General features: G+C 34.4%; 2 long non-coding RNA genes across 3 annotated transcripts; one reads left to right on the top strand and one right to left on the bottom strand.

Annotated features, from left to right (window-relative positions):
- Positions 1–936: 936 nt before the first annotated feature.
- On the bottom strand, positions 937–22073 carry LOC132727818 (uncharacterized). Of its 2 annotated transcripts, none has more exons than XR_009625397.1 (3): positions 21866–22073; positions 13367–13505; positions 937–1047 (listed from the first exon to the last, which is right to left on the bottom strand). It is a non-coding gene; the product is annotated as an uncharacterized LOC132727818 (long non-coding RNA). The 2 variants fall into 2 exon arrangements; XR_009625396.1 differs by having other exon boundaries at positions 21923–22073.
- LOC132727821 (uncharacterized) lies at positions 6128–10533 on the top strand. The gene is made up of 3 exons (XR_009625399.1): positions 6128–6258; positions 8817–8900; positions 9218–10533. It is a non-coding gene; the product is annotated as an uncharacterized LOC132727821 (long non-coding RNA).
- Positions 22074–23433: the final 1360 nt, after the last annotated feature.

Below are 23433 nucleotides of genomic sequence, written 5' to 3'. Positions count from 1 at the left end.
CTATGTTACAACTTTTTCAGAAATCAACCATATAACAATGGAACCAATATAATTTTACAGTTGATAAATTCTATTAGAAAATTCATAAGATATAGATTTATACCCTTTAAGAATCACACAGAATAATTCAAAGTCCCCAGAAGAATTCAATAGCAAGAGATATCTTGCAGAATTTTTAACAACCAAGTCACCAGAATGCATCAAATTATGTAGAAATATTTACACATACTATAACAGGGTTTGCAAAATTATTGTAACAAAATCATAGTTCTGGTTTATTTTATATACAGAATTTATTTTAGTTTGATTGGGTAGGAAGCTTAATTTAAAGCTTATAGACACACTTTCGAATCCATTCCAGGAACCAACTAGTACTGAGCAATGAGTGTAAAGTTTCTTGTTCAAGGAAACAACAACTTGCCGGGGTTTGCACCCATGAGGCTAGCTTACTAGTCTGACATGTTAACCACTTGGCCTTGCAGCCAGTATCTGCAAAGGCAGGCTACATTTGAAGTCACACAAAATCACACTATTAACTTCTTGACACATTAAAATTTCAAATTTAAAGCTGCACGCCTCCAGATGAGCCAAAATATTTAAAGAAAATCAATATTAAGAAAAAGGCACTAAATTTTTAAGAAAGGAATAAACATTCAAGATCCAAGTTATATATTACATGTTATGTGTGATTTTACACTGATTTTGTAGTAAGGGCTGATTTTGCATACGTTTCCACTTTTTGGTAATTTTCGTGGATTGAATGTGATGATTGCAAATATGTTAATTACTTTATTTGTTCACCTCACATGTTTTACTGTCAAATACATTTTCAAAATTATTGTGAAAATTAACATGAAACTGGAGGCGTGCTGCTTTAAATGTAAATTTCATAAACATCAAAGAAAATAACAATCAGTAAACTCTAAAACTTCACTTACCAGATTATCAACTGGATAAAGTCTCTGAATTTCTGTCTGGCTTCATGTCCAACTTTCAAGATATTCTTGGTTCTCTCTTATTGTCTTACGTAGCCACTTTGTAACCCACCTGAAAATAAAACAAGATTGCAATTGTGAAAAATGCTATGCCAGCACATTAATACAACACTAAATAGTAGTGTAGGAACAGATTTTTTTTTGTTTCTATACAAATGAAGATTGCCATAATGCATACTGATCACTGACCTATCTAATTCTTATTATAAGATTAGTGGTTAAATCTATTGTTATTCAAATAAAAGATAAGAGTAGGAATCTATCAATTCAGTTGAGTCTAGTGAATTAGGTGGTGAAGGTCATGTATCACATGACCAAAATTTCATGACTGTACATCAAAGGACAACACAGTAAGACACTTTGTCAAAATCTAGGCCAGCTGATTTACATCTTAATCTGTGCACATGGTTCAAATTTCATAGCTGTACATCAAAGGACAAGAAAGTAGGTCACATTGTCAAATCCTAGGTCACCTGATATCAAAGTTCAATTTTACAACTAAAACTGTATACATAGTCCAAATTTCATTGCTGTACATCAAAGGACAAGAAAGTATGTCACTGTCTCCTTGGGCAAGGCAAAATTTTGACCCAAGGGTTTAATTCAAACAATCTTGATACAGGTCCACCAAACAACATTTCATATCAAATATCTAAGCTGTAGATTTTACTAATTCAGAAAACATTTGTTTTAGTTTCTGTTTTTACTATGTGCACATACTGAAAATCAATGCCCCCAGGGACAAGCCAATTTTGACCCCAGGGGCAACATTTGAACAACTTTGGTAGAGGACCTATGGATGATATCATAAAGCAAACATCAAAGCTCTAAAGCCTTGTACCTTTAGACAAGAAGATTTTTTTTAAGTTTTTACTATGTACATATAAGGAAAACCTATGACGCCCCCGGTACAGGCCAATTTTGACCTCAGGGCTATAATTTTAATAACTTTGGTAGAGGACCTATAGGTGTTATCATATACAAAATATCAAAGCTCTATTAGCCTTGTACCTTGAGACAAGATACGTCATATCATATACCAAATATCAAAGCTCTAGGCCTTGTACTTTCAGACAAGCAGATTTTTAAGTTTGCATTTATTAAACTCCTTTTCTAGCCCCAATCCATTCAAAAATAACAAAGTTACAGCCAATAATAGCAAGAACAAGCAAAATTTGGACTTTTGACCTTGAAGGTCAAAGTCATTTATGGATGAAGGTCAAGGTTAGTGTAGTCTATTGACAGGTCTTGTCCCAAGGGTTGTTGTGGCCAAGTATGAAGACAATACAACAAGAACTCATGATCCAGGTACAAGTTTGTGGAAGTCAACGCCGCCATGACTATAACAATACCTCTACTTTTTTTTTCAAAAAAAAAAAAAGTTGAGCTAAAAACCACTGAAACCATACATGATTGGTTAATTGACCTTTTCAAAAACCTAGCTTAACACTGTTTTCCGTTATGTTAGGGATTTAGCTCTGTGGAATTACACCTAATTAAGTACATAACACTGTTACGTGATATTTCTATTTTTTTTATCATTATTTTACCGTTTAATGTGGAAAAACCTGATGTGTTTGAAAATTATCAATATTCCTTTAATATCTATCTCAAATTTTACAAAAGAAATTGTTTATAACGAAAATCTATAAAATCTGGAACTTCTTCTGTCCATGCTAAAACATACTTAGTTGCATCTGTCATAATACATAGCTATACTTTCAGCGTAAAAGTGTTTATTTACTTTATATCTTTTTTGCATGGAATTATTCATACAATATTATAGTATTTAATCATGTTCTTAAAAGAAATAATTGTTTTATTTCACTCAAATTTAAAAACTACCATTAACATCAGATCGCGATCGTTACTACACGGCATTTATGAATGATTTAGATGAGTGATCTAGACTAATCAACCCTCTCCGGTCACCGGTCTTTGACCCTCACCGATTTACAAAGACCTTCTACTATTGATCTTTTACATTTATTGTCAATAAAATTCTCGAAACAAAGTTAACGTTTTTTAAAAAAATTTGAAAATAGTTAAATGAAATATCTTTAAATCATTAAAACATTTCTTCGCAAGAAACCATTTTAACTTGTTGTATATGGAACATTTTTATCAAGATTCACACTATTTTCACCAAACTGTACCTAATACCTATACTCCTGACTGTACCTTCATTTTTGAAGATACACAAGTTTTAAGAAACACACAAATTAATTCAAAGTCCCCATAAGCATTCAACAGTAAGAGATATTTTCCAGAATCTTTAACAACCAAGTCACCCAATGCATCAAATTATGTAGAAATATTTACACATACAATTACAGGGTTTGCGAAAATTACTGTAACAACTAAATCTTAATTCTGGTTTATTTTATATACAGAATTTATTTTAGTTTGATTGTGTAGCTTATAGACAAACTTTCGAATCCATTCCTAATGAAGTTTTTTGTTCAAGGTAACAACGACTTGCCCCTGATGGGGTTTGAACCTATGCAGCTAGCGATCATTAGATTACTAGTCTGACCTGTTAACCACACAGCCATGCCACCACTATCTGCAAAGGCAGGTTACATTTGATGTTGCACCAATTCCAATTATTAGCTTCTTAACATGTTAAAATTTCAAATTCAAATGTAAGCTAGAAATGTGTCCATAGGACACGGACGCCCCCACACACCACTGTTTTGTCAATCTTATGACTCTAGGTCAAATATTTTTTGGGCTACATGTGCCACAAGTTCAAAACTAAAAATCTTTTACTAAGTAAAGGGCAATAACTTTACAAATACTAAAAAATCCACAAGCAAACCCTGAGGTGCATAAGTACACATGCTGACCAACATTCTTCTAAACTTTCAGGCCTGCAGGTCAAATTCTTTTTGAGCTACCCCAGTAAAAATGTCAGTGGAATACCAGTGGAATACCACTGTATTCCAGTGGTAACCATAAATCCACTGGTATTCCACTGGAATACTACATAATACCAGTGGAATAACACTGCATTTCAGTGGTTATTATAATTCCACTGGTATTCCACTGGTTTTTCACTGGTAACCTATATTGAGTAGTGGTATGCCACTGGTCAAATTAATTTCAGTTGTAAACCACTGGATTTCCAGTGAACTTGGTGACTTTATAATATATATACAATTTAATAAGGACACTTCCAGTGGACTAATTTTTACCATTGGTATGTACAATTACGACATGAAAAAAAGGTACCATCCAAATTGTCTCTGATCATATTTGTGTGTATACATGTTGGTAATCTGAGGTCAAAAATAGAATTCTAGGGTAAACATCATAATCAATATAGTCATTACAATTAAGTAATTGAATTATTTACTCACAGTTAAAAACAATTGAATAATATAATGTTTCAATTATATGATAGAAATACAATCATAGTATAAATTTACTGGATGATTAGACAGTCATGGTTCAAACCAGTATATCGATCCCCCCTGTGAAATAGTGTTCTTGAAATCATGAACTTTTCAATACATTTAAGAACAGTCACGAACTGGTCCTAAACACTTCATAATGATTGTTCAAGAACTTATGTTCATGAACAGTTCTTCAAGCTTGTTCATGAACTGTTCATTGGCATAAAAAGAACGAAACCAAATTCTTTAAAGGTTCATGAACTTAGGATCATGAATTATTGAAGAACTTTTGATGAAGACCATGTGTTCATGATTTGTTATTAAATAACTACAGAAATAGAATGATTACTGGTCAAGAAATAGATAAAGACCTGGGCAGATTAGCACAGGCCCAAAACAGTTTTTTGCATAAAATAAAGACATCAGTATTTTTTTTTATTGCTTGACCATGGAAATTCAATCAGTCGATTCTTTAATAAAATTCCCCAATTTTTACTCAACCAACTTATCTATCTATATACTGCAGTAGTGCTTTCTTCTTTATTTGTTTTAAATATGAAAGTGTATGTGGCAGGTCATATTAACATGTACTTCAGATGCTGACGAAAATTAACGATGATAACTTACCCAGCAAACATTAACGATTATACTCGAGCAATATCTGTATATTTACGCTAACCAAGACGATAAATATAGGCATAATTCATGACGTATTGGATACGTATACTGATGAAGTAGCAACACAAAATTTTTGGAAACTACGGTAGCTTTGTTTGAAATTCAAGTGCCTGTTGGGCTTAAAATAATAGATTTGTGAAATAAAATTTGTAGGCCTCAATGATATAATCAAAATTATTCAGTCATTGTCATACATGCCATGGACAATCCCTGAAAGAAGGTGTCTGTCCCGGAGATGATTTATGTCCCGGTAAAAAAAAAATCTAAAATAATCTACTTTGAAGCAAGAAATTTTACTTTTTTTATATAATTTTATTGTCAAGTTTTTGTAAACTTATCTAGAACGCTAATAACGAACGATTATCCCCTAACAGCATTGCAATGCAATGGTGACACTAATCCTTTGATTGGTATATCTACGTGCCCCTTCCAACATTCAATATTCGGCAATAATTTTGATTAATTAAATGATTAATTACCCCTTGTGTCTTCCTGAGTGAAGGTGTCATACACTGGCCAACTGGACAGTATAAATTTAATCTGCCTGGAGACATTTATTAGTGGTCAAACACCGTGAAAATTACCGCTAAATATGAGGTGATAAAATACAAGATTCAGCGAATGTTTCAGGTAAACGACGTGGGTAATTGTCATTACTTAACAGAGCTTTATTCTTTTCTGTGACTGATTGAATTAACGATGCCTAAATACTTAAAAAAGATAGAAAAACAGTTAATAATTATTGACATTCTGACTTTGTTTATGGTGTCATTAAATTTGCAAGTTGTAATTACCGGTTATAGGGCCTATAGGTTGTATGCCACTATGTAAATTAAAAAAAAAAGAAATACGTTTGCTGATCAATGCCCCACCTTCAAATGAAAAGTGTCCCGGAAATGAGTCTAAAAATTATGGCATGTATGGTCATTGTATTGACGGCAAAAACAACGGAATTACACGAAATTATGAAAATCGATGTTACTGACATAGTACACATGTTTATTGACGTAGTACACATGTTTATTGCGTAGTACACAGGTCTATTGAGCGCGCAATATTCAAAGACGGCAAAAACTTCGTCTCATCAACAGTGAACTGATGATATCATCTCCCCAATAAAGATATACAACGAGGAAGGTGAAATTGCTCAAGCAAATTATCAGAAGAAGACCTCGGTGAAATTCACTGTGAGTATTATCATAAATGCACTAATTGATTTTTTTTTCCAAACTGAACCGGCGTGTTTATGACTCCTCCAAGAAAAAAATGAAGAGTCTATAATTATTTTAATGACCTTTCTTCACTTCTAAAAGCATTGTTTTGTAACAATTTGCCGACTTTAACAATAGAAATAATAATTGTATTTCCAGCTCATTCCTAGTTACAGTTTAGATACTTAAACCTTACTGGAAATATTGCGTAAACGGACATTTGTCACATATTTTCGCGACCCGTTTTTATTTATTTCTTTGTTGAAAAGGATCGATATAAAATGAATAAAAAACAAAGCATCGTTGAAGATTGAAGACAGTTCTGCTTCCCTGCAGGCAATTATTTGCTAATGCCTTCTAAAAGATAGAATCTAGTTTAAAATAGTTTTTTGAAAAATGCATGGTAGCAAGTTTTTTTTTATCCCCAGACAGTTCACTACCTTAGCAATTTTCCCTTATATTAGAAAAAAAGTTTTTCATAAAGAGACAATATTTTTATATCACCATTAATTTATGTAGTTTTATAATGGAATATGATCAACAAGGAAAATAGCACATGACTGACTGTATTTTTAAATCCAAAAATTTAATTGGCACAGAAATCATGTTTTCAGAATTCTGTTTTTTTGTTTTTTGTTGTTGTTTTTTTTTTTTTTGGGGGGGGGTGTTGTTGGATTTAATCTCTAGATTTCTGTGCATTTATAGGAATTATTGGACCACTAAACAGTTGTGTGGGCCAGTGATTAATCTAGATGTGCGTCTTGCGTAAAATACGCATAAAAATAAAAAAAGACGCACAGTTTCAAAATATGTGCGTTCAATTTGACGCATGCAAATCAGGTGGTTTATAATCCAAAATATCATGATTAGTGATTTGACTGATTTCTATGTACTGTTTGATTACTTTAATTTCTTCCGTTGAATAATTTAATTTCCGATGATTACTTGTGCAAGACTTATCCCCCATTTGCTTGAACCGTTAAATCTCTGTGATCGGTAACTGCCCATTATCGGCATTAGCCAATCAGAGCGTCCATTTTGCATGAGAGCGAATCACCTTCAATGGTGAAATATGCAGAGATCTGCCTGCGCCATTGGCGCTTAAAAATGAGAATGGCACAGGAAAATCGTCAGCAAAGGGCCAAGGGTGCATCTAAAATCTGTACCAGACTTATATTGTATGTTATTTAGTCATCCAGACAAAACTGGTACCAACAGCAACAGGTTACCCATTCCCCTGTAATTACGCATATTCTTGAGTTTATCCATTTCCCTATAGCATTTTTCCAAGTTATCTACTTACCTTATCCCTTTCACACACAGATACGCATTTCTTCTACCGTAAATTTAATCCAATAAAGCAAACAAAAAAATCATTAATCTACTTAATATTTTAAATAAACATCGGTAACTGAAAAAAAAGTGTTGCTATTTTAAGAAATGCTGTAAGTTACAGTAAAATCTGACAGGTGTGTAAATTGAATTCCCCTAAGGTCACTCAATTTCACGCGGAGTGTAAAAAAAAAGATGTCTATTACGTCATCAGGATATTTGACAGGGTGATTAACCAATCAGGGAAACATTGTGCATGACTTTTTTTCATGATCAAAAGGTCTGTCTGTGCTTTCTACACAGAGGCATACAAGGAGCAATAAAAGTCGTCAGTATGTATACAGTGTAATAGGGACATTTTGTGCAAATTACGAACAATTAAAATGGATAATGCACAGTATTAGACATAAGTAGTAAGAAAATATAAATTATGCAAATTAGATTTTTGAGCAGCCAATAAAAATTGTTTTGCCTGCAATTAATATTAGTACCAAAAAAAACACTTTTTTATACACTTTAATTATTTAATCCCTTGTTATAAAAACATGCAAATCATGTTAAGGATCTGCTATTAAAAAAATTCTGCTAAGACGCATTTTTTTTGCTACAGGACTCATTGATTTTGCTAAAGGACTCATTGTTTTCAAACATGTGCGTCATCCGACGCATTGTAAAGAATTTCTAGATTAATCACTGGTGGGCCACCAAAATTTATAGGTCAGTGGTCCAGGATACGGCCTAGCTTAAACAGCTTGTCTTTGACACTGCCTAAGCTTTTACTAGAGAATCTGAATACTGGTCCATTAAAGTAAATCCCACATGATGATTTGCAAAGAACATAAATAGCATAAACAGTGTCATACTTGTAGCACTGACCTGAATACAATTGAATTCTCAGGCATTGAATTTAAGATTTTTTGAATTTACTGGCCCGTATTCCAGTTTACAATTTATTCTACTATATATTTAACTAAATTCTCTAAAATTTACACTGGTCATGGTAATCTGTTACTGTATTAGTAAGGGGCAGGATGTGAAGTGGTTGAACATGCTTGAACAAGATATTTTGAGTATTAAAACATTACTTAGAACATGCAAATTGAAAAAATTATAATGATACGGTTTGTCGATCAGGATATTTTAAAGATATTGGTCAATTGTTTATGATGTTAGAAGTTTCTTGATTGTGATTAATATTATAGGTCCTGCTGACAGTGTCCAATGTGAAAGTTCATCGAAAAGGCAGGAACTGCTGGGGGTCGTGTGGTTGAGGCTAGATCTGACGGGTAAGCAATATAGTTGAGGTTACAAGGACCCAATTTTAAAATTGTCTACAGTAGAACCAGATATTTTTTCATGCCAAAAATTCCCGAAATCTTAATTCAGTCTAATTTCACAAGGATTAAAATTCGCATAATTAGCTTTTTCTTCTTAAATATTAATGAAAAACTGATTACCCTGATACTGGGGTATAAAAATAGGTTTGAAGGGTACTATGGAAACGCATTTTTTCGTAACATTTGTGTGATGTTTAAAACTGTCATTTCAAACACTAGACGTTATATTGTTGTTTTTTTTTTTTTTTTTGGTATTTCCAAACTAGATGGGAGGATGAGTGCAGAAGCCTGCGTAGAAAGATTCGGCGCATGGAGGAGCGAATTACTGCTTTAGAGAGTCAGAATACAAAAGTGGAGGACCCCGAATTATAAGCTGTGGAACATCTAAGTGATACTCAAGAAGTCTTGGTTACATTAGCAAAGACTATCTTCACTGTGGAGGAACTTGGAACCCACTCTAGGACTGGAAAGATGACCAATAAGTGCAAGGATTCCCCGAGACCACCACTTGAACCCTTGAAACTCAGCAATCTTTAAAGACTAGTGAGGAAGAAAACCGGTGTATCAAAAGAAGTATTTAATAAAAAACTAGAGAACTTACAAAAGGTCATCAGAAGGAAATAAATCACAAAATAAGTGAAACATTGGAAACTAAAAAAACTAATTTCAAGTTCTTGGTTTTTGCACTTTTGAAAATCAGCAAGCTGTATTGAAGAAACTATTTCTTAGTTTTTGTTAAACAAAGATGTGTAGTTTTTAAATTTTACATGTAGTTTTACATGTTTGTGGTTTACTTTTGAACAATGTAGCTTAGAGCTTATGTTGAGTACATATTGTTTAGACTTGTCAGTCCGCAAATTGATTGGTATCATCTGTCTGCTCTGTTCTTGCATTTTTCATGAATGTGAAATAATGTAAATGTAGTTTAGGAACTGTTCATGAACTGTTCTTGCACTTTTTGTGTTTTATTAAAACAATATTATTATCTTTAGGAAATCTTATTTGGGAGTAAGAGTGCATCTTTAACAAGGAAATATTATAAAACAAAGCAGAAGAGAATAACCAAAATAACTGTTTAGTTTAGGGAAATATTCTACATCTTAAAAAATGTGTTGAGACTCAATACTTACTATTATATATATAAAGCCAACAAATGTATATAAAATATTTGCTATTATATCTGCTCTTTGGAATGATTTTGTATTTTTAACTAATTCAACTACTATATCCAGTGATTTTTATGCCCCCGAAGGTGGGCATATTAAAATCGCACTGTCCGTCCGGCTCTGTATTTGGTAGTATTCTACCAAAATTTACCACTGGTATTTCAGTGGAATTCCACTGGAAAACCAGCGGTAAACTTTTAATGGAATACCACAAAAGTTTAAACTGCTGGTATTTCAGTGGAATTCCACTGGAAAACCAGCGGTAAACTTTTAGTGGAATACCACCAAATTTTACCGCTGGTATTTCAGTGGAATTCCACTGAAATACCATCGGTAAAATTTGGTTGAATTCCACTGGTATTCCAGTGGAATTCCACTGAAATACCAGCGGTAAAATTTGGTGGTATTCCACTAAAAGTTTACCGCTGGTATTTCAGTGGTATTCCAGTGGAATTCCACTGAAATACCAGCGGTAAACTTTAAGTGGAATACCACCAAAATTTACCGCTGGTATTCCACTGAAAATCCACTGGAATACCAGCGGTATTCTAGTGGTATTCCAGTGGTATTCCACTGTAATTTTTACTGGGGTATGCATGAACAAGTTGAAAATTGCAAATTTATAATAAGTCAAGGGCAAAAACTCTAACAAATCTGAAACAAGAGGGCCATGATGGCCCTAGATCACTCACCTGACCCATCAAACTCATCCGAACAATTACCTTGACAAGCATTCTGACCAAGTTTCATGATAGGTGAGTCAAAAATGTGACCACTAGAGTGTTAACTAGGATTATCCATATTTGAGCAGTGTGACCTAGTTTTTTACCTAGGTGACCCATATTCAAACTTGACCTAGAAATCATCAAAACAAACTTTCAGACCAATTTCCAGGATACTTGGATCAAAACAGTAGCCACTAGAGTGTTAACAAGATGTTTCTATTTTTAGCTCCGGTGACCTAGTTTTTCATCCAAGATGACCCATGTTCAAACTCATCCCAGCAATTACCTAGACAAGCATCCTGACCAAGTTTGATGATAATTGAGTCAAAAATGTGACCACTAGAATGTTAACAAGGATTTTCTATATTTGGGCAGTGTGACCTAGTTTTTGACCCTAGGTGATCCATATTCGAACTTAATATAGAATTCATCAAAACAAACTGTCAGACAAATTTACAGGATATTTGGATCAAAACAGTAGCCACTAGAGTGTTAACAAGATTTTTTTATTTTTAGCTCCTGTGACCTAGTTTTTTATCCGAGATAACCCATGTTCAAAATCATCCGAGCATTTACCTAGACAAGCATCCTGACGAAGTTTGATGACAATTGAGTCAAAAATGTGACCACTAGAGTATTAACAAATTTTTCTATTTTTAGCTCCTGTGACCTAGTTTTTCATCAGAGATGACCAATGTTTGAACTCATCTGTGCAATTCCCTAGACAAGCATCCTGACCAAGTTTGATGACACTTGAGTCAAAAATGTGACCGCTAGAGTGTTAACAAGGTTTTTCTATTTTTAGCTCCTGTGACCTAGTTTTTTTTCCAAGCTGACCCATGTTAAAGCTTTCACCTAGGAGCTTTCACCTAGACATGCATCCTGACAAAGTTTGATGATGATTGAGGCAGATTGTGACCGCCAAAGTGTTATAGTGTTAACAAGGTTTTTCTATTTTTAGCTCCAGTGACCTAGTTTTTCATCCGAGATGACCCAAGTTCAAACTCATTGGAGCTATTACCTAGACAAGCATCCTGACCAAGTTTGATGATGATTGAGGCAAAAATGTGAGCGCTAGAGTGTTAACAAGGTTTTTCTATTTTTAGCTCCAGTGACCTAGTTTTTCATCAAAGATGACCCATGTTCGAACTCATCCAAGCTATCAACTAGATATTAGCATCCTGACCAACTTTGATGATGATTGCCTGACCAACTTTGATCATGATTGAGGCAAAAATGTGACCGCTAGAGTGTTAACAAGGTTTTTCTATTTTTAGCTCCTGTGACCTAATTTTCCATCCGAGATGACCCATGTTTGAACTCATTTAAGCTATCAACTAGATAAGCATCCTGACCAAGTTTGATGATGATTGTGGCAAAAATGTTAACGAACAAGTGTGGATGGACGACGTACGACAGACGACGGACTACGGACATTACTTATATTTTAAAGATCCTAAAACCTCACCCTGAGCAAGCTCAGGTGAGCTAAAAAGTCCACATGCAAAATCCCAGGTGCATAGCTTCACAGTGATGTTGATCATTATTCCTGTAAAGTTGGTTGATTCTAACTCAAATACTCAAGGAACAAATAACACAACATAATGAAATAGTTTTTACTAAGTAAAGGGCAATAACTCTATAAATGCTGGATAATTCCACAAGCGAACCCCAAGGTGCATAAGTGCACAAGCAATCCACAAGCAAAATCAATGGTGCACAACTTCACATGCTGAGCAATATTCCTGTAAAGTTTCATGACCCTAGGTCAAATACTTCTTAAGCTACATGTGACACAAGTTGAAAATTGCAACTTTTTACTAAGTCAAGGGCAATAACTCTTACAAAACAGAATAAATCCACAAGCAAGACTCCAGGTGCACAACTTCACATGCTGAGCAACATTCCTGTAAGGTTTCATGACTCTAGGTCAAATACTTTTTGATGAGTTACGTGCGGAACAAGTTGAAAATTGCAAATGTTTACTAAATCAAGGGCAATAACTATAAAAATACTAAATATATCCACTCAAAAATACCCAGGTGCACAATTATACATGCTGATCAACATTCCTGTAAAGTTTTTTGACCCTAGGTAAAATACTTTTTGAGCTACATGAGACACAAGTTGAAAATTGCAAATTTTTACTAAGTCAACAGCAATAACTTGACGTGCAAAACTTCACATGCTGAGCAATATTCATGTAAGGTTTCATGACTCTAGGTCACATACTTTTTGAGTTATGTGCCACACAAGATGAAAATTTTAAATTTTTACTAAGTCAACAGCAATAACTTGACAACAAAACAAATGTGCACAACTTCACATGCTGAGCAATATTCCTGTATGATTTCATGACTAAGTCAAAAACATTTTGAGCTACATGAGACACAAAATGAGAATGGATCAATGGATGGACAAGGGTAAATCAAATCCCCACCCCTGCCTCCCCCAAAGAGGGTGCACAAAAAGTTTGTTAAATATTAAAGAGAATCACAAGCAGTAAACTCTAAAACTCACTTACCAGTTCATCAACTAAAAGTCTCTGAATTATACATCAAGTATTGCCTGTTTTGCCTCATGTCCAACTTGCAAGATATTCTTGGTTATTATACCATTGGCTCTCTCAATTAATTGTCTTCTGTAGCCACTTTGCAACCCACCTGAAAATAAAAAAAACAACATTTTGCTATCAATGTTTACACATTACATGTATAATGTGAATGTATTTACAAATTTAATTGCAAGTTGCAACTTAATTGCAACTTTGAAATTTATCATTACAGGTATACCTTAAATTGACAATAAAGTTGTTTACATGAACATACAAGAAAGTACATTAACAGTTTAAATTAACATTTTTATGTTTCCCTATGAATAAATAGGCTACTTACATGTAAAGCATTTGCAAAAAAAAAAAAAATTCAAAATGCTGTTAGTCAATTCTCCTTTCCACTATATGCAAACGAAAACAACTGGGCATTAACTGTTATCTTGTGAGTGTGTGAAAAATTAAGATCATGTGACCGTCTATTTTGTCTATTTAGGGGCTTTACTTTGTGCTGTGATCTTTACCCTCAATTATCAATCAATTCAAATTGACCCCCTTTACCATTCACCAATAGACAGGTACAATCGGATTAAGAGATTATGGCTGTTGCAAATACACTATTATTGAGGGCTTAAACCTTTAACTTGCTGGGAAAAAAAACAACTCAGAAGGCATTGCCATCAGTATAGAGCCAGGCCAATCTGGACATCTGTGTAGTCTGACCAGGCTCTATATTTTTGTTTGATTAAAGTTTAATTTTCATCTTAATGTCCCTAAATATTTGTCATGGATCAGAACTGTTCACTAATTAGGGGAGAGAGTGCGTAAGCAGCCGGACAGCTCAGTCGGTAGAGTACGGTTTTCAAAGGGTCCTGGGTTCGAGTCCCCATCAGGCTGCACATTTTCCTCACTGTGACATTTGGCCCCTAACGGGAGTCTATTAGTAGATATAGCTCTGAGATTTATTTACATTGCTCTATAACTGTGTAATTCGAGGAAGAATTTCAATATAGCTAGGAAGTTAATGTCATGGTTTAGAACTGTTCACTTCTTAGGGGGCTCCTGGATAGTTCAGTCAGTCAAACAGCGGAACGGTATTCCTACTAATCCTGGATTTGAGTCCTAGTCCAGCTGCACTATTTTTTCATCCTGTGACAGTTCTGGATAGTTCTTAAAATGAAATCAGGAATAGACAATTTAAGAAATTCAGCATATGAAGCGTGTAATAAATGTATAATAGAATTTATGCAGTAGTTCAGTGATTACACTGTGTTACTAAAAGTCCAGGGGTTGCAAAATTTATTCCTTGTTATCCCAGCTCTCTTTCATAAGTGACTTGTATTGACTACCCCAAAATTGATAATAATAAGACAGTTCCAAATATTGAAGGCAGCCAGGTCCATTCAGAGAATTTAGTAAAGGTTAATATGTTGTTTTTTTAAATAATAAGCAATATAAGCATGACATAACATCACATTAAACTGGACATTTTAAACAAGAGCACAGCAAATTAAGCCAGGGCAATACACACAGAATGCAACCTTGAATGCAAAGAGAGTATTCTCCCATTAATGTATACTTAAAGAGAGTATACTCCCTTGAATAAATATCTAAATTATTATGTGCAACCTTGACCTTAATATGAGGAGGATGAAACCTGAGCTCTGCACATGTTTATTGCTCTGAAAATAGTCTTAATATTCCTCTATCCGTTCAAAAGATACAGACCTGACGGAAAATATTTAAATTTAGATCACAATGATCAACTAAAATAAACATGAGTTGACCATCTACACGGTGATAGGGCGATTACCACAACTTTTCCGCGCAACGTCAAAATATCATCCTTCTGACCGAGACACCATATATTTCTGGACAAAATATTAATGGCGGGATAAAAAAATTCCAGGTAATAGCTTACAAAATATCTTACTGCTGGACATTGCAAGATTATTCCAATTGTTTAAGTATTCCATCGAATTTTTGAGACAATTTATTGTTAATCTAGCATAATACAATTCACACAAAAACACATACTTCGGAGAAATAGTGTTTACAAAAGATCGTGTGTACCTCAACATGACTCGTACTTGTCACAAAAACATGTGTTATAACGACGATGTCTTTGTTCAATGACCTAACGAGCTCGTATATTTATTATGGTTAACCCTAAGTTCAAGTTCCATACAAAATTGTGTGTTTCTATCGTTAATTTCAGGGAATATTTGTTGAAAAAAGGCCTACTGATCCGAATATTGGAGCACCGTACAACACTGAATTCAAACACCGCATTCTTTTTTCGTTAGACCGATAAATACTGGAACCGCTATTGAATTATACAATAATCTTACACATATGTTTTATAATAACTTTTATTTGATGAAATTTGATGAAAGATTGTTTACTTGCTGTTATGTTATGTTGCTGTTATATCATACGTTATGTTATGGAACATTTCTGAAGGTCTGATCTGTGTCAATACTACCAGTTAGAAAAGTGCAATGGTATCTATATATAGATAAGGATGTCTTTTCCTTTTCGAACTTATTCAAACTGATAAACCCAACATGGAAAGATTGAAGTTCTATACCATCAAACAACATCGAGAAACAAAAGGAATGAACTATTTGTTAATGGGAATTTCTTATTGCATACTAATTTGATAAAATTGCAAAAGTCATAACACAAATTTTCATGGTGTAGTTTTTGCAGGAACCCGGGCAATATTTCCATAATCTCTTCAGTCATCGTCTCCAATGTGCTTCTTTTAAACAATCTTTTGCGAAAGCTTGACTTCATATTCTTTTTCTTATGTGGTGTGTTACGCATATCGTCCTGAAATACAGGGAGGCGCTTATCCATTGGCGTACTGCTGATATCAGAAGACTTAGTTGGGCGCTCTCCAGTTGCTGCAGTATCTGCAGCTTTGCCAATTTCGCACGTTGCTTTGGCTTGTTCAGACATAGGTTTGAACGTCTTCTTTTTCTGAAAGCAAACATTAATATCAACAAGCATTTGATAGTATTGCAGGCAATACAGTAGTCCCCTACCGGTCCCTCAAAAAGTTCTTTAATTGTCATACACTCCTGTGTATTGCCATTTATAATGAATTTGAGGATGAAGTCTGTATTTGAAAATATCAACCACAAAACATAATAAAATAAGTTTGTCTATATCACAGTAATGTGTTAAGTTTCCATGCTTAGTAAGGAAATTATGTTTATACAACCTTGTCATATTATTACGATGTGGGATTTTAAAGTAAATCCTATAAGGAATGAAGAAGTTGGAGTGAAAATACCATCTTTTGGATGCATGCTTTGTCCAAGTAGGGAGTCCTGTCTGACAGGAATTTGGTAATAAATACCAAATTGTCTTCAAGTTATGTCAATCTGATGACAATAATTTTTTTTTGCTAATATTTCACATAATGTTTTTAACGTTAAACTGCTTACCGTTTTATTTGTGTCGAGCTTGTTTAGAATGTCAACTAAAACGGCACATATTCTAGTAATTTGACCTGCTCAATGACAAATTACCTATATCATTCCAAATTTTTTTAAACATTTAATGATTTAAATATGTTCAAATTCGGAGAACTCTTTGTAAATTTACTTCTAAACTATCAATAATGCCTATTCGATAATAGCTCAGCCAGAGTTTTTTTTAAACTATGAGTCCCTAGTTTGGGGCATGTTGCTGCCATCCGGAGCATTTACTCAATTAAACTGCACTTTAAAAAATTGCCATATACTTTCGGTTTGAATATATCACTGGCAAGTGTATCATTAACATAAACAAATCAAACAAGAGGGCCATGATGGCCCTGAGGTCGCTCACCTGTATATAGGCCCCCCAACCCCCACCCACCCCCCAACGTTGCAGGGCCAATTTAACCCAAGGGCTTTTATTTGCACAAACTCGGTAGACACCCATAAGAAGATGTTTCATGCTAAACATCTAAGCTCTAGCTCATTGGGCTTTTTGAAAGAAGATTTTTTTTAAGTTTTAACTATACACATATAGTTTAAAACAATGACACCCCTGGGGCCGGACCAGTTTTGACCCCAGGGCTTTTATTTGAACAAACTTTGTAGACACTTACTAGAAGATGTTTCATGCTTAATATCTAAACTCTAGCTATTTGGGTTTTTTCAAAGAAGATTTTTAAGTTTTTGCTATACACATATAAAGAAAATCAATGACCCCGGGGCGGGGCCAATTTTGACCCCAGGTCTTTTATTTGAACAAACTTTGTAGACACTCACTAAAAGATGTTTCATGCTTAATATCTTAACTCTAGCTATTTGGGTTTTTTCAAAGAAGATTTTTTAAGTTTTTGCTATACACATAATTATAAGGAAAATCAATGACCCCCGGGGCGGTGCCAATTTTGACCCCAGGGCTTTTATTTGAACAAACTTGTCAGACACCTATTAGAACATGTTTGATGCTAAATATCTTAGCCATAGCTCTTTGAGTTCTTTAAAAGAAGATTTTTTAAGTTTTAACTATAATGCATATAGGGAAAATCAATGATCCCCCGGGACGGGCCTAATTTTGACCCCAAGGCTTTTATTTGAACAAACTTGGTAGACACCCATTAGAACATGTTTCATGCTAAATATCTTAGCTCTAGCTCTTTTGGTTCTTTAAAAGAAGATTTTTTAAGTTTTTACTATATGCATATATAGGGAAAATCAATGACCCCCCGGGGCGAGGCCAATTTTGACCCCAGGGCTTTTATTTGAACAGACTTGGTAGACACTTATTAGAACATGTTTCATGCTAAAAATCTTTAGCTCTAGCTCTTTTGGTTCTTTAAAAGAAGATTTTTTAAGTTTTTACTATATGCATATAGGGAAAATCAATGACCCCCTGGGGCGGGGCCAATTTTAACCCCAGGGCTTTTATTTGAACAAACTTGGTAGACACTTATTAGAACATGTTTCATGCTAAATATCTTAGCTCTAGCTCTTTTGGTTCTTTAAAAGAAGATTTTTTAAGTTTTTACTATATGCATATAGGGAAAATCAATGACCCCCCCCCGGGCGGGGCCAATTTTGACCCCAGGGCTTTTATTTGAACAAACTTGGTAGACACTTATTAGAACATGTTTCATGCTAAATATCTTAGCTTTAACTCTTTTGGTTCTTTAAAAGAAGATTTTTTAAGTTTTTACTATATGCATATAGGGAAAATCAATGACCCCCCAGGGCGGGGCCAATTTAGACACCAGGGCTTGTATTTGAACAAACTTGGTAGACACCTATTAGAACATGTTTGATGCTAAATATCTTAGCCATAGCTCTTTGGGTTCTTTAAAAGAAGATTTTTTAAGTTTTTACTATATGCATATAGGGAAAATCAATGACCCCCCGGGGCGGGGCCAATTTTGACCCCAGGGCTTTTATTTGAACAAACTTGGTAGACACCCATTAAAACATGTTTCATGCTAAATATCTTAGCTGTAGCTCTTTTGGTTCTTTAAAAGAAGATTTTTTAAGTTTTTACTATATGTATATAGGGAAAATCAATGATCCCCGGGGCGGGGCCAATTTTGACCCCAGGGCTTTTATTTGAACAAACTTGGTAGACACTCACTAGAAGATGTTTCGTGCCAAATATCTAAGCTCTAGCTCTTACGGTTTTTTAAAAGAAGATATTTAAAGTTTTTTCTTTCGGTTGCCATGGCAACCAGAGTTCTGCATGGAATTAAATTCTTTGAACAATTTTTAAAGGTGACCACCAAAGGAACATTCCTGTGAAGTTTGGATGAAATTGGCTTAGTGGTTTATGAGGAGATGTCATTTAAAGTAAAAGTTTACGGACGGACGGACGCCAGACGGACGCCGGACGAAAAGCGATCACAAAAGCTCACCCTGTCACTTTGTGACAGGTGAGCTAAAAATAACCACAGGCAGTTGGTGCATGGTTCATCCATATATACTATAAATAAATAAAGTCTTCATAAATAAAATATATTGATGAAAGTAAAAGAACCACTCACTCTACTGCCTGTGATATTCAGAAACGTTAAAATTAAGAAAAACATCGCTTATTTGTTGACTACTTGTAAACATCTGCAATTTATCTACAGATAAGAAACAACAAGAATTTGTAACAGAGTTACCAACGTCCCCCGCCTCAGGGAAGTTTTATATGAAGCATAAAATTGTGCTATTTCAAAAGATTGAGGTATGGATCTAAGGATTTTCAGTCCAAAATTATGATCAATGGTAGATCTGCAAATGCAACAATAAATTTATTAAAGAAATAAAATGAATGTTAAGCTTTGACCTCTTAGTGTGACCTTGACCTTGGAGGTAGGGGTCCAGGTGTTGTGCATGACATATCATCTTATTATTGTAACTATTTTCAAAATCCCTTGATCTATGAAGAAGTTATAGATGGGACACAAAATATACCCTCTAACAGACTATGTTAATCTTTGACCTCTTAGTGTGACCTTGGAGGTAGGGACCCATGATTTGGACCTGACATATCGTCTTATTATTGTGATTATTTGTGCAAAGTATTTTTAAAATCCCTTGATTTATGAAAAAGTTATGGACTGGACACAAAATATACCCTATTACAGACTATGTAAATCTTTGACCTCTTCATGTGACCTTGACCTTGGAGGTAGGGACACTGGTGTTACACATGACATATCATCGTATCATTGTGACTATTTATTCCAAGTATTTTCAAAATCCCTTGATCTATGAAGAAGTTATGGACGGGACACAAAGTATACCATAATGGCATATAGCAGACTCTGTTAACTTTTGACCTCTAAGTGTGACCTTGACCTTGAAGGTTGGGGTGCAGGTGTTGTACTTGACATATCATCTTATTATTGTGACTATTTGTGCCAAGTTATTTCAAAATCCCTTGAACTATGAGGTAGTTCTAGATTGGACACAATATATACCCTTTAACAGACATTATGTTAATTTTTGATCTCAAAATGTGACCTTGACCTTAGAGGTAGGGATGTAGGTGTTGCGCATGACACATCGTCTTATTACAGTGACTATTTGTGCCAAGTATTTTCAAAATCCTTTAACAGACTATATTAATCTTTGACCTCCAAGTGTGACCTTGACCTTGGAGGTAGGTGACCGATTGTTACGCATGACACATCATCTCATTATTGTGAACAATTGTGGCAAGTATTTACAAAATCCCTTCAAAGATAAGAAAGTTATAGACCGGACACAACATATACCCTCAAAAAGACAATGTTGACCTTATATGAGCAAGAGCGACCTTAACCTTGAAGGTAGTGGTCTGAATGTTGCGCTTGACACATCGTCTTATTATAACAAACATTTGTGCCAAGTTATTTTAAATTCCTTTGATAAATGACAAAGTTATGGACCGGACAAGAAATATACCCTGTAACAGACTATGTTAATCTTTGACCTCCAAGTGTGACCTTGACCTTGAAGGTAGGTGACTGGTTTTTACGCATGACACATCGTCTGATTATTGTGAACAATTATGGCAAGTTTTTACAAAATCCCTTCATAGCTAAGAAAGTTATGGACCTGACACGACATACACCCACAAATAGACAATGTTGACCTTGATTGAGAAAGTGCGACCTTGACCTTGGAGGTAGGGGTCTGATTGTTGCCCATGACACATCGTATTATTATAACAAACGGGTCGAACACATATTCAAACAACTGGATTTTACATACATTTTAATGGTTTTATCCTCCACGAGTGGCACTAAGTCCTATGTGCCCGTATTTTAAGAAAAATTCTACATGTATAAGGTAATTCCTAAATCGGAAGTGTTCTCCCGCAACACGTGCTTGGTTCCCTGTTCCGCTCTATGTCAATGTATGTGAAACGGAAGCCGGAGAATACTTCCGGTAGGAATTACCTTCTAAAAATATCGTCTACATGTAGAATATTTCTTTAAATACAGGCTCATAGGACGAAGTTCGACTCGTGGAGCATAAAACCATTAAAATGTATGTAAAATCCAGTTGTTTGCATGTGTGTTCGACCTGTTTGATCTCTTTGTTGATGTATTTCAAGCGTAAATACCAGGTTACAATGTACATGTCATGACCGTCTCAACTTTCGGACCTGGAAGATTTCTTAATTTCGGGCTTTATAACATTAACTAGCGGTTAATTGGGAATCTGTAAATAGTAAATTGTAATAGAAAAATATATTGTGCATTGATTCCATGCAAAAATCCGACGATATTACCGCCCGGTGAAAAATTTTAACACAGATAACCGGCGTACCCATAATTTTCGTACCTGAATGGTGCATACCTTGTCTGTAATAATATAGAAATCTAACTGTGAAAAAAAAAAAATTTTTTAATTTTTTTTTTTTTAATATATTGATGTTTTAGTGCATAAATAACAAGGTTAAACACATTTTAGGTCAAATCAATGCCACTAGCACCTTTGTTTAAAAACTGTTAAAAGGAAACTGTACCGTTGCTTGTCTGTACTAGTCAGTGTGTACTGTACAGCATTGAAACTTTACTTGTACTTTTTGTGGGTTTGGAACTTTCTTCAACGGAGACACACTGTGCAAGAAGCCAACAACGTCTTCCTGCCTTTTCTTCTTTTTTCCTGTTTTTTTCTTTCTTTTTGGTGTGGACGCCATGTTCAGTTGTTGTTGTTTTTGTTTTTCTTTTCGAACTTTGTGACGTATGGCGGGAAAACCGAAGAACAGTGAAATATATAATTCCCAACATTGACTTCTCTATATTTTGATTTTGAAAAATATACAATCCAAATCAAATTATTTATCTTAGAACAAAGGTTTTTGGATAATATTAATTTGATCTCTTTTACACAAATTACTCCGCTCGGGTTAGGTTAGGTTTAATAGTACTAATTTAGTTCTGTCTTATTTTGATGTAGGATGAACGGTAGTAAATTAAATTTGCTATAATATTTATCAAAATATACATAAAATTCATAAATTTCTGACACTTGCAGAACCTAGTCAGGCCCATTTAAAAAAAGAATTACTACCCATGTTTTGAAATGACACATAAATAAAATAGAGAAATACAGAATCCCTAAAGAAAGCACAACACGACAAAATTGAAACCACCCAAAATCACATAGAAAAGGGCTAGGTAGTGCATATATACAATGAGATTAATGAGTAGAGTTTGTTATAAAAGGAAACACTTTGCACAGTAGCAACAAATGCAATATAAATGTAAAAAATACTTTTACAATAACAAACTAGATCTATTCATAAGACATTGTAACATGTATATAATCATCTGGGCGTGAGTCCATTGCTTTTCCTTAGATAGGCTAGATAGGCGTTGATGTGCAAAGATTTTGGATTCACAAAGAGAAAATAGGCGTTGATGTGCAAATTTACATATTGTTATATACTTATTGCAGAGTGTTGTTTGTACCTATAGAATCGACTTCTTGTAACAACCTTACAGTAATTGAAGATTGGATTGCAACCTTAAAGCTGTTTGTTGAATTGATTTTAACAATCCCGAACTCATTTGACCCTCAGGGGCTCGGATAGCTACATATTAAATTGCGCCGAATCACCCCTATTACATGAACAATATGACGTGTGCTCGGGGAATGCCACATTGGTCGTCATGCTTGAGATGTTAACAATAGCCCCTCCTTCTCCTCTCTTTATATCATTCCCTTGGCAACGACCTGAAATATATTAAACCACAATATAACAAATTATCTGAATTGCAAGTACAACTTTGAGAATTACTCTATTTGATATCACTTAATTTGTAAAAATGGAACATGTATCAGCATTTAATTGCTTTGAATTGACTCAAATATGAATTTACTAAACATGAATTTTATCAATGAAATAATTCCCCGTGATTGATGTCAATTTTTGTTTTCACTGATATATCTTCCAATAAAAAATGACACTTTGTCACTTATTAAATCTATCAAATTATCAGTAAATAACAATTTAGGAATCAAATGAAGTGAAATTTAAAACATTCAGCCAAGCCCAGAATTTGAAGTCATGTTAAACTAAACAAACCT

This window comes from Ruditapes philippinarum, unplaced genomic scaffold (assembly GCF_026571515.1).
Source record: "Ruditapes philippinarum isolate M1 unplaced genomic scaffold, ASM2657151v2 ctg7628_1_1_1_1, whole genome shotgun sequence".
Lineage (NCBI taxonomy): Eukaryota > Metazoa > Mollusca > Bivalvia > Venerida > Veneridae > Ruditapes > Ruditapes philippinarum.
This window is presented reverse-complemented; position numbering and strand designations above follow the sequence as displayed.